The sequence below is a fragment of the Pseudopipra pipra genome, chromosome 17 (genome assembly GCF_036250125.1).
Source record: "Pseudopipra pipra isolate bDixPip1 chromosome 17, bDixPip1.hap1, whole genome shotgun sequence".
Taxonomy (NCBI): domain Eukaryota; kingdom Metazoa; phylum Chordata; class Aves; order Passeriformes; family Pipridae; genus Pseudopipra; species Pseudopipra pipra.
Genome location: NC_087565.1, coordinates 10,174,996 through 10,185,020, shown reverse-complemented (window position 1 = coordinate 10,185,020; position 10,025 = coordinate 10,174,996). Strand labels below are relative to the sequence as shown.

The following is a 10,025-nucleotide window of genomic DNA, read 5'->3' as shown; positions in this document are numbered from 1 at the left end:
GTTTTTGCTGCTCTGAGGCCGAGCACAGGACTCCTGTTCTGCACCTCCCTCCATGTCTGCAGGCCTGTTTCACTTGTGTGGGCCAGTGCTTTTCATCCTTGCTGATGTAGCCTTTGGGGGGGGACAGAAGGGCTGAGAACACCATTGCAGTGTCTCAGTGTGCTGCTGAAAGAACCCAGGCTGCTCCCCTGGCCACTTGGGCCTCGGTGTCTTGGAGCTGGAATAGTTTTCTTGACTCTGCATGGACACTTTGAAGGAATGCTGGGGTGCTGTGGTGTGCCCCTGGGGTGCTGTGGTGTGCCCCTGGGGTGCTGTGGTGTGCCCCTGGGGTGCTGTGGTGTGCCCCTGTGGGCTCTGCAAATGCACCCTCTCCAGCATTCCTTGGCTCAGGACACAGGCTCTGGGGTCACTCCTGAGGCAGCTCATGCTCTTTGCAGCAGGAGCACAGGCCACTTAGCTGGAACATAAGTATCCATTAAGATTTTGATGTCTTCCTGCGAGGTTCTGTGTATGGGAGAATTTGTCCTAAGTATAATCTACTAGGAATCAAGGGGATGGGTTATTGCAGGAGCTGTGTCCTCAGGAATGCCTGGATCTGTGAGGATAAAGGGAGCTTGACAGGCCTGGCTCTGCAGAGGAGGCACAGTCCAGGAGCTGGGCTGGGACACTTCCAGTGGCTGAGACTGAAGTACCCACTCAGGCAGGGCAGCAATGCCAGTTCTAGAAATCACTAATACCTACAGGTAGTTTTCTTAAACTGAGGAACTAATTTAAAGGAAGACTAACTTTCCCTACTGCTGCCTCCTCGAGGAAGGAATGCAGCTGTTAACTGCCATAACATCCAACCCTTAAACACCAGCAGTATTTAACTTCTCTCAAGGTGACAAGCTCTTAACAAGGTGTTAGGACTTGAGTTACTTTATGAAATTGAAAATTCATGTATGGTTACAGATAAAAAGACATCCCTGGATTTTCGTGAGTAACAAAATGAAAATCCTCCTCTCCTCAGTACACCAGGAGAAAGATTTAGACTAGTACTAAATACACCTTTGAAGGTTTTTATCTTAAAACTAGCAGTGACATTCTAGTTTCAGACTTGCCAGAATTACTTCTGACAAACACACATCTTTTGCAACACAAGTATCAATGCTCAGATACTGGGATTGTAGTTGCATGTGGTAGTAGAAGAATAATCAGCTTTAAGGTAGCTTCATAAATGGCTTCCAATGCTAACATGAGGAAAAATGTATCAGACAGTTAGAATATTGTTCTTGGATGCTGTAGAAGTATGCAAGAAATGGTATGGCTGGTTCTTGGAGAGGCAAGATTGCAGCCAAGATATAAGAATTCAGACTCCTTGTGCAGCTACGATGATCACTTGTGTACTTTGCCACTCAAATAGGAGATAATTTTGTCTCTGAGGACTAAATGTTGTGTGCTTGATTTTAAAAGTGCTTTAAAGCTATGAAGCACAAAGCAATTGAAGAAGTGCTGTGCTATTGAACCAGCAGTTTTTAGGGTTCAGAAGTGTTGCTAATAAGATATCATATCCTGTCCTTCCAGATAACATTCCTTCCCACTTGAACTACTATTTAATTACCTGGTAGTATAAGGAAATACTTCGCATTTCATCAGTGTGAAAGGCTGGTTTCAGGCTCTGTGATGTTATGTTTAAGAAGGTCTAGAAGAGCATATTTGTTGCTTCCACTTTGGGAGCACAAGATTCTTGTCTTCTGTGGTGCAGTGGCTTCTCCAGAATGCTTTCATGTGAGCACCCGCAACACCCAGTTACTGATAATGGCTTTTTTTGTAATCACATCCTAATAGCTTAAATCCACTAATAACCTTGTTACTGAGCCTGCCTCTCATACTCTTTCTGTCCTGTGCTGTAAAACTGGAAAAGTAGGGGTTTTTTTGCAAACTCATGAACAAATGAGCTAAAACTTAAAGCAAAAAAACTACTTGCAAAAGACAATTTAGGTGTTTTTATTAAACGTTGTTAATAGTTATTAACAAGAAATAGTTATTAACAAGAAATAGTTATTAACAAGAAATAGTTATTAACAAGAAATAGTTATTAACAAGAAATAGTTATTAACAAGAAATAGTTATTAACAAGAAATAGTTATTAACAAGAAATAGTTATTAACAAGAAATAGTTATTAACAAGAAATAGTTATTAACAAGAAATAGTTATTAACAAGAAATAGTTATTAACAAGAAATAGTTATTAACAAGAAATAGTTATTAACAAGAAATAGTTATTAACAAGAAATAGTTATTAACAAGAAATAGTTATTAACAAGGAAGATAGTTATTAACTATCTTTCAAGTATGCTTCAGGTGGTTAGTACATGGATCTCTAGGCTGTAGAAAGGAAGAAGGGAATGCAGAAGGAAAAGAAAGGGAAAAGGATGGAGGGAAGGGATAAGGGCAGGATCTTGTTGTGACCCAAGCAGTGTGTCAGTTCTTCTCTGCATAATCTAGAGCTGAACGTCTCTGACCTCACGTCCTTTCAATACTCACCAACAGGGATGGAGAAATTCCGAGCACCTTAAAGCTGCATTTTCCTCTGCAACCTTTCATGTCCTGGTGACTGAGACTGGACGCAGAGCCCGCCCCGCTCCGCCGGGAGCCGTGAGCCGGGCCCGGGACCAGCCGGGACCAGGGGGTGCTGCGGCCGAAGGAGCCCCCGGAGCCCCGGGCGAGGGCTGAGGAGCTCGGCGGAGCTGCCCGAGCCCCCGGGGAGGAGGTGGGTGCCTGGACCGGTCCGTCAGCGGGCACCGAGAGGCTGCCCCGGCGGGGCGGGCAGGCTGCAGCTGCGGCCGGGGAAGGGCCGGGGATCCCGGCGGGGCTGTACCGGGTCCCTGCAGCCTCCCCTGCCCGGCCCGGTCCCACCGGGTCCCGCTGCCCCCGCCGGGCACCGCAGCCCCCGAGCTCGCCCCGCGGCAGCCGCAGAGCCTCCCGAGCCCCCTCCCCGAACCCTGGCGGGGCTGTGCGAGGAGCCGTCCCGGCCGTGCCCGGTGGGTCCGTGGGCAGCGCGGGGTGCTGATGTTCCCTCGGGACGAGCCGGGACAGGTCTGCAGGACTCCCGCGTCTGGGATGCGGTGCTCGGTAAAGTTGAGCTGCAGAGTAAGAATTTCCATGCTCTTGGTTTTTAGGGTTTTTTCGTGGGTTTGGTTGTTGTTTTTTTTTCTTAATTACTCTGGCTGGTGCTTGTTATTTGGTTTGTGGAAACCAAGCCTGCCGGTGTGTGTGAGTGAGGGCGGGCTCTGAGCGCCGCTGTGATTGAGTGGAACAATGCTGGGTTTGAGGGTCCGAGGAGTGGCCAATTCCCCGAGTGCAGCCGGTGAGTCCATGCTGTGACAGCGGGGTCTTGCACTGTCACAGTCCCGGTAAGGGACAGGGGACACTTCAGATCCCTGAAGGCAAGAGGGAGGGTTTGAAGTTGCCCTTTTCAGGCTGAGATGCTCTCCCACCCCAAAAGAAGAGAGGAAGGCTCCAAAACCTGAAGTGGGGAGCACTTGGGAGTGTTCCCCTTTCTGACTTGTAGAAAGCTCTTATCCCACCTCTTTGGGCAGATTAAAGTTTTCCCTTGTTAAGATAAAAGATACTTCTAAACCAGCTTTTAAAGCAGCTTCCCTTGCCCCCTTCCTTCATTTTGACAGTAAAATGTTGTTGTGATTTATTTTTGTTGCCAAGAAAAAGAAAGGGAAACTTGTTCAGTTTCACCATTGAGAGAAATTTTTTCCCCATGCCTTCCCCAAAACCATCTCTCCATCAATTCCTTCTTTATATGTGGTTGTCAATGATTTGCAAGAAGTCAGACTGCTTACATCCAAAGCTTGGGATCTGTGTTTTGGTTTTGTGTTCAGCACTTACATTGGTAGCCTGCTCAAAGCAGCAGTGTCATTTAGGTGTTTTCCTACTTGGGAATTAATCACAGCTTTTGTGGCAGCGTTTTCTTGAGTGTCTCTTCGGGTGGGCCTGGCCCTGCCAGCTCACCTCAGTCATGTATTTCAGCACCATGGAAATCAGAATGGAGCTTTTGGATTCCTTTGCACAGAGAGTTGCCTTAATTTTGCAGTTTTTAATTTTCAATTAGCAATAACTATTTCCTCAAGCATATGACTTCTAATTTTCATTATGAGGTTTAGTTTGTGTAGTGGTTGTACCAAGAAAAAAAGACTACAATACTGCTGAATACAAAATAAGATATTTGTGTAGTCTAGTAGAAGACTTGGCCTCTCAAGCCTCTCCTGGGTGACATTATTCTGCCTGATGTGAATGTATCCTGTAAAGAGCTAGGACAGATGTTCACTGTGGAAATACACCTGGCATTCCATTCCTTGCTCCCTCTCAGACCCAGATTATTGGTCCTCAGGAGGGTTTGTTCAGGATTCTGGAGCTGCCATGATACTGAAGCCCTGCTCATTTGCAGCAATACTCAGTGTTCCTGCTGGAGTCTCCAGAGTTATACAGAGCTCTGTGCTTGTCTGCTTTGGCTATTTTTAAACTTTTCTGCCTTCTCACCTTAATGACTTGCTAGGAGAGCACTGTGAATCCCAACAAAGGCTTTTTGGAAAACTTCATAGAAGAGGTTTAGTGCTGGATTTTCTTTTTTCATGTTCCTTCATAAAGTGTGATGTTAGAACACCATATTCATGTCTGATGGGCCTGAACAGTTGATGATATAAAATACCTGACCCAAATATTCTTATCAAGGAGAGAGCTTGATATTAAAAATATCCATGGGAAAAGCAGGTAAATTGTCATAAGGTTGAATGGGAACACAATGCTGAGGCAAAATGAAAGGAGTGGTGATGGGGAGTAAAAAAAACTTCTCTTATTCCAGGTGTGGAGTAAAGAGGGAGGAGATTTGCTGTGGAGAAATAAAGACATCTAAAGAAGTGGTGAGAAAGAGATACTACTATGGGCACAGTATATAGTGCTCAAACCAAAGCATGAAAGGAAAGCTGACCTCAAAGCCAGGCTGTGGACTGTTCCCCTCCAAGTTACAAAATGAAGTAATGGGTTTAATTTTGCTTTGTTTTCTTTGCTTAAATAAACAGGAGGATCAGCAGTGGAACATTAAATGCCATGTAGAAGTGGTGCTGTTGAGCCTTTGGCTGAAGTTTCATGGTAAGTTATCACTGCTCCAGGAAGATTGAACCCATCCCTTCCCCTTGGGCAGTGCTGGCATGAAGACGGCTGTGCCATGGACTGAGAGCTCAGCTGGGCTAAAATGAGGCGGCAAAGGAATAAATGGGCGGTTTTCAACCCAGCAGTTTCCTGGTTGATCCCGCTGTGTGTCCCCTCACATGCACAGGGCTGGCCGAGGGACATGGTGATGGGATGAGCAGAACGCTTCCATCACCAGCGCCGGCTTATGCAGCTTTAGTGTCCGTGCAATTACAGTTTGACTAAGAAACACCTGTCACCCCCTAGTTTCATCACAGCTGAGGTGTGTTCAGCGGGATTTGTTTCAGACCTCAGCGCTGAGGCCGGACGGGCCCTGCGGGGCCCTCGGGGCGGGCGCGGGGCGCCATCTTGGCGCGGGCAGCGCTGCGGGGCAGTGACCGCCAGGTGGCGCCGGGGCGCGCGCGGCCGCCCGCGGGGACGGGCGGGAGGGTGTGAGGGGAGAGGCGTGAGGGGAGGCACCGGCACACACAGACACCCGCGGGCAGCGGAGGGCAGGCACCAGTACACACAGCACGGGGGGCAACCACGGTAGGGGAGGGTGTAGAGCATCCGTAGGAGGAGCGGCTGAGGGCTCTCGGTGTGTTCAGCCCGGAGAAGGGGAGGCTGAGGTCGGACCTCACCGGGGTCTGCAGCTTCCTCACGAGGGGAAGTGGAGGGACAGCACCCATTCCTGCTCTGTGGAGACAGGACCTGAATGGCCTGAAGCTGTGTCAGGGGAAGGTTAGGCTGGACATCAGGAAACTGTTCTGCCCCAGAGGATAGTTGGACATTGAACAGGCTCCCCAGGGCAGTGGTCACGGCCCCAAATCTGACAGAGCTCAGGGAGTGTTTGGACAACGCTCTCATGGACAGGGTGGGATTGTTGGGGTGTCTGTGCAGGGTTCCCTTGTGGTTCCCTCCTAACTCATGATATTCTGTGATATCTCCAAGGCAGGTGCCAGACTCTTTTTGGTGGTGCCCAGTGACAGGAAGAGGAACAATGGCCATAAACTAAAACACAACAAGTTCTACCTCAGCTTGAGGAAGAAATTCTTCCCACGAGGGTGGCAGAGCCTTAGAACAGCTCCCCAGGGCTGAAATGGAGTCTCCCTCTCTGGAGACATTCCAAACCCACCTGGACATGTTCCTGTGTCACCTGCTCTGGGTGACCCTGCCTTGGTGGAGGGGTTGGACTGGATGATCTCCAGAGGGCCCTTCCAACCCCAACTATTCTGGGATTCTGTAAACTGGCATTCTCCGTGGGCGTCTCCGGTACCTCATGGTGTTAGGAAGCCTTTGGAGGAGGCTGTTCTGGTGCTGCCCCAGCATTCAGAGACAGTGGCTCTGCCTGGCTCATGTGTGTTATGGTAACAGGCACAGCCACCAATGGCACAAGCTGATGGTGCCCACCAAGAGCCTGTGGTCAGAATGAGAGACAGAAGTTCATCCTGGTGGAGTAGCTGAGTGGGGGGTACAACATTTGTAGCACACTGATTATTTTCACCATTGTCACTGCCTAATTGTGGGGGTGAACCATTCAGAGCAAGAGATCTGCGTTGCTATTCAGCTATTTTTGACTTCTATCCGAGCCTCTATCAGTCTCTGGCTTTGTCATGGGCATGTCTTGCTCATGGAAAGGAGGCATTGTTGCTTCCAGAGGAGATGACATAGAGTGGAAAGAAACAAAAGCTTGGCTGCTCACATCTCGCATGGTTAGCAGGGGACTTCAGAGAAGAGCTGCCTCGTAAGAATGGCTCAGTGTTAGTGGCTGCTGGAGCAGCTCTTTTTCCATTCATCTTTTGACAAAAATAGCTGGAAAGGAGCACGTGAACCTCAGAGTCTATTTTTTGATTTGTCTTTGGATTCTCTAGTACAGCACATCTAGTCTGTGCAAAATGTAGAACACAAGAGATTGGTTTCTTCAGCCAAAAGTCCCTTGAGTTCATTCCTGAAAGGTACTGATTGCTTCAGTGATACAGCATCACCTGCTCAAAGCCAGGGCTTTGAATCAATAGCTCTTGACTGCTGATTGTGTTCTGTCTCATTTACTATTACCTTCCTTCACTCAATTCTTCTGTTTGGGAGCTTATGCTAAGTTTTTTTTTTATGTTCCTCACGCGTTTTCCCATTGGCCAGTCATGCACCTCACATTTCTGGCTCTGGTGTAGAGAAGGTGGTTGGCTTGTTCAGATGGATCCTGTGAGCTTTTAAACCTCTTGTGAGACTTCTTCTCTTGCCCAGCCTCTTGTATATGCTGTTCTCCTGTTGTTCCCATGGGTCAGTGCTGGTTACCTTTTGAGACAGGGTTCTTTGTGCTTCTTGTGTACCTCAAAGCAAGATTGGAAAAGATACCTACTCAGACATGTACAGCTGGTTTAGTGTGGAAATTCCCTGTTTCCATTTCTCTGGCCCTTGGTCCTTGAAGAGGATTTACAGGTAGATACAAAATCTACTTGTATTGATACTTTTTTTATTTTAATGCATGTTTTGATCATCCAGCACACTCACAGTTACAGAACCACAGGGGAGTGGTTCTCAAGCCACTGAACTTTGGGCAGAACTTGCTCCATGATATACTTATAAATCCTTCTTTATGCTGGTTCCCCAGAGCAGCTGCTGACGGCTCATCTTTGTCTCATGGTGCTTTCAGAACCTGCTCCCTGAGGCCCTGTGTGTGAAACCTGGTGTCATCACTGTGAAAAGAGAGGAAGAGGGTTTTTTTGGGTCACTATGTCTGGGGTTTGCTCACTTCCAAACAAACCAACCTCTTCCAAACAAACCTCTTCTCTCTTCTCACTGCTGAGCTGTTCAGTTTACAGTGCTTACTTTTTCTTATGAGCCTTTTATGTTAACATGGGATCCAAGACTGAGAAAGAATATAGATAAATCCTTTCCAAAAAGTCCCTGTGACAACTAGGATTTGCACAGTGTCTTTCACTTTTGGCTCTCACTACTTTTTTTTCCTTTTCCTGAAAAAATAAGAGTTTCTATAAAATATAAAACAGCAGAAATCTGTGCTTGGTTAAGTGGTTTAGCCTGCCCTGCATCAGCATGCTGGCCCTGGTTTGTGTTCTCATTCATCATAAGAATGCTGGTGCTGCCTCCAGACTGACTTCAGTGCTGTTGGTTTGCCACCTCCCTGGGCTTGGTCTTGCTGATTTGAGTGAGAAGACCAAGCTCAGTCAAACCTTCCCTCCTCCAGTTAGCACAGTAAAGTCTAGGAAGAGGAATATCCTTTTTTTTCCCATGGACTGCTATGCTCTGGTGCTTCTGCTGAGCACTTGACTAAATCTGTGGTAAGATAAAGTGAAATACATTGCACAAGGGGAAATAAATCTTGTTTTATAGTTGGGGGTTCAGGGCAGTGCTGCTCTCTCTGGCTCATGAGAGGTTGCTGTACCAAGAGAATAATTTTCCTTTGTCATGCACTGACTCCTCTCGAACTCGCTGTCGCTGTGGTTCTGCAAACTGCTGCACAACGGCTCTTCATGAATCATATTTGCATATCATTTCCCCTCAGCACGGGCTGCTGCTGGCAGATCAGCTCTCTTGTGTCTTGTATTGGTCCTTTTCTTTCACCCTGGAAGAAAGATGGTTTGAATTTGTTCCATGTCTGCTCTGACATTGTGGTGGTAGTTTCTGTGCTGGCTCTGTGCACCAGAGCTCTGGCTCTGCCCCAGACTCTGGTTCATAGTTGCAGTAGTTATCAGAATCATTACAGTAGCATTTCACGATAAGAGTGGCTTTTCCCAGGTCCTTTCTGAGACCAGTGTGAGCAAGTAAGTTTGTACCTTCTCTCTGGAAATTCCAGGCTCAGATTTTAACCTGGATTTGTTTGCCTGAATAGGAACCTGACCTCAGACGACCAATCTGTTCTTCACGTGTGCTTTATGATAGAGGAGAGTTTTCCTGCCCACCATGGACCCAAATGAATTCAACAGAACAAACCTGGAATCTGTCTGCTTCATCTCCTCTGTTATGTGTTAATTCTGTATTTTATTTTACACTAGGAAATATCAGTGTGGCTCCATTGACAGAGATCCTGTTGGACACAAGGGACAGACTGTAAAGGTCCCAGGGAGTGTCTGGGGCTGCAGTCATGTCACTGCTGGGGAGGTGGCCAGTGTACATTTGGTGGCTGCAGTGCTGAGACCAGGAGTGCAGGAGACACTATTGGTTTGTTTGCAGTAGAAAGCTGCTACTGTTTGATATGTCTGTTTGATCTTCTATTGCAGAACACCTAGAGCACTATAAAAACACTTGATCTGCATATACTCATTCTGGTAATAAAAGGACCATAAAATCTTACTATGAGTAATTTTATATGTATATTACTTCATTTATACTTAGTTTTTAAAAGATGACTTCTTAAAAAAAACCACACACAAATGAGACATATGATCATCAGTAAAATGTCTAAGTGCCTGTTAGAGTTTATAAAGCGTGGTCCATGGATTAAATGATCTACAGCAGTCATTTATGCTTTATTTGGGTTTCTAGATTAAATCTGAAAATGCCCAGAAAATTCCCTGCACTATTAGCCCAATGCCAGGTTCTCTCCTTTCTAGCTAAAAGATCTTTATTTTTTCCTATGAGGTTAAGGGAAGAGTATCTTCTAGCTCAGTCACTGGGACAAAAATCTCAGCTGAAGTGAGATTTTCCTCTGTATTCTTTAAGTCTATGAAAAGCATAGCACAGCTTTAACCAAGACCTCCTCTACTCCACTGCAGCTGAGAAAGAAAGTTTGTATAGAAGTGGGCTCTACTGCCTCTCATTTCTCTTGTCAGTGTTGCTGCCCTGTTTTACAGGTTAGAATAACTTTTTGAGTGTTCTGGGGAGGTTTT

The 10,025-nt window shown here is 46.6% G+C and overlaps 1 long non-coding RNA gene across 5 annotated transcripts in view; it reads left to right on the top strand.

Moving 5' to 3' along the window:
* Nucleotides 1–4,689: 4,689 nt before the first annotated feature.
* LOC135423701 (uncharacterized) overlaps nt 4,690–10,025 on the top strand; it is a 39,262-nt gene continuing 33,926 nt past the window's right edge. For 4 of the 5 annotated variants that reach the window (XR_010434907.1, XR_010434909.1, XR_010434908.1 and 1 more), the window contains exon 1: nt 5,689–5,730. This is a non-coding gene — a long non-coding RNA (uncharacterized LOC135423701). Of the gene's footprint in view, nt 5,143–5,688; nt 5,731–10,025 lie in introns of those variants that run through there. The other variant, XR_010434910.1, reaches the window with a different exon arrangement.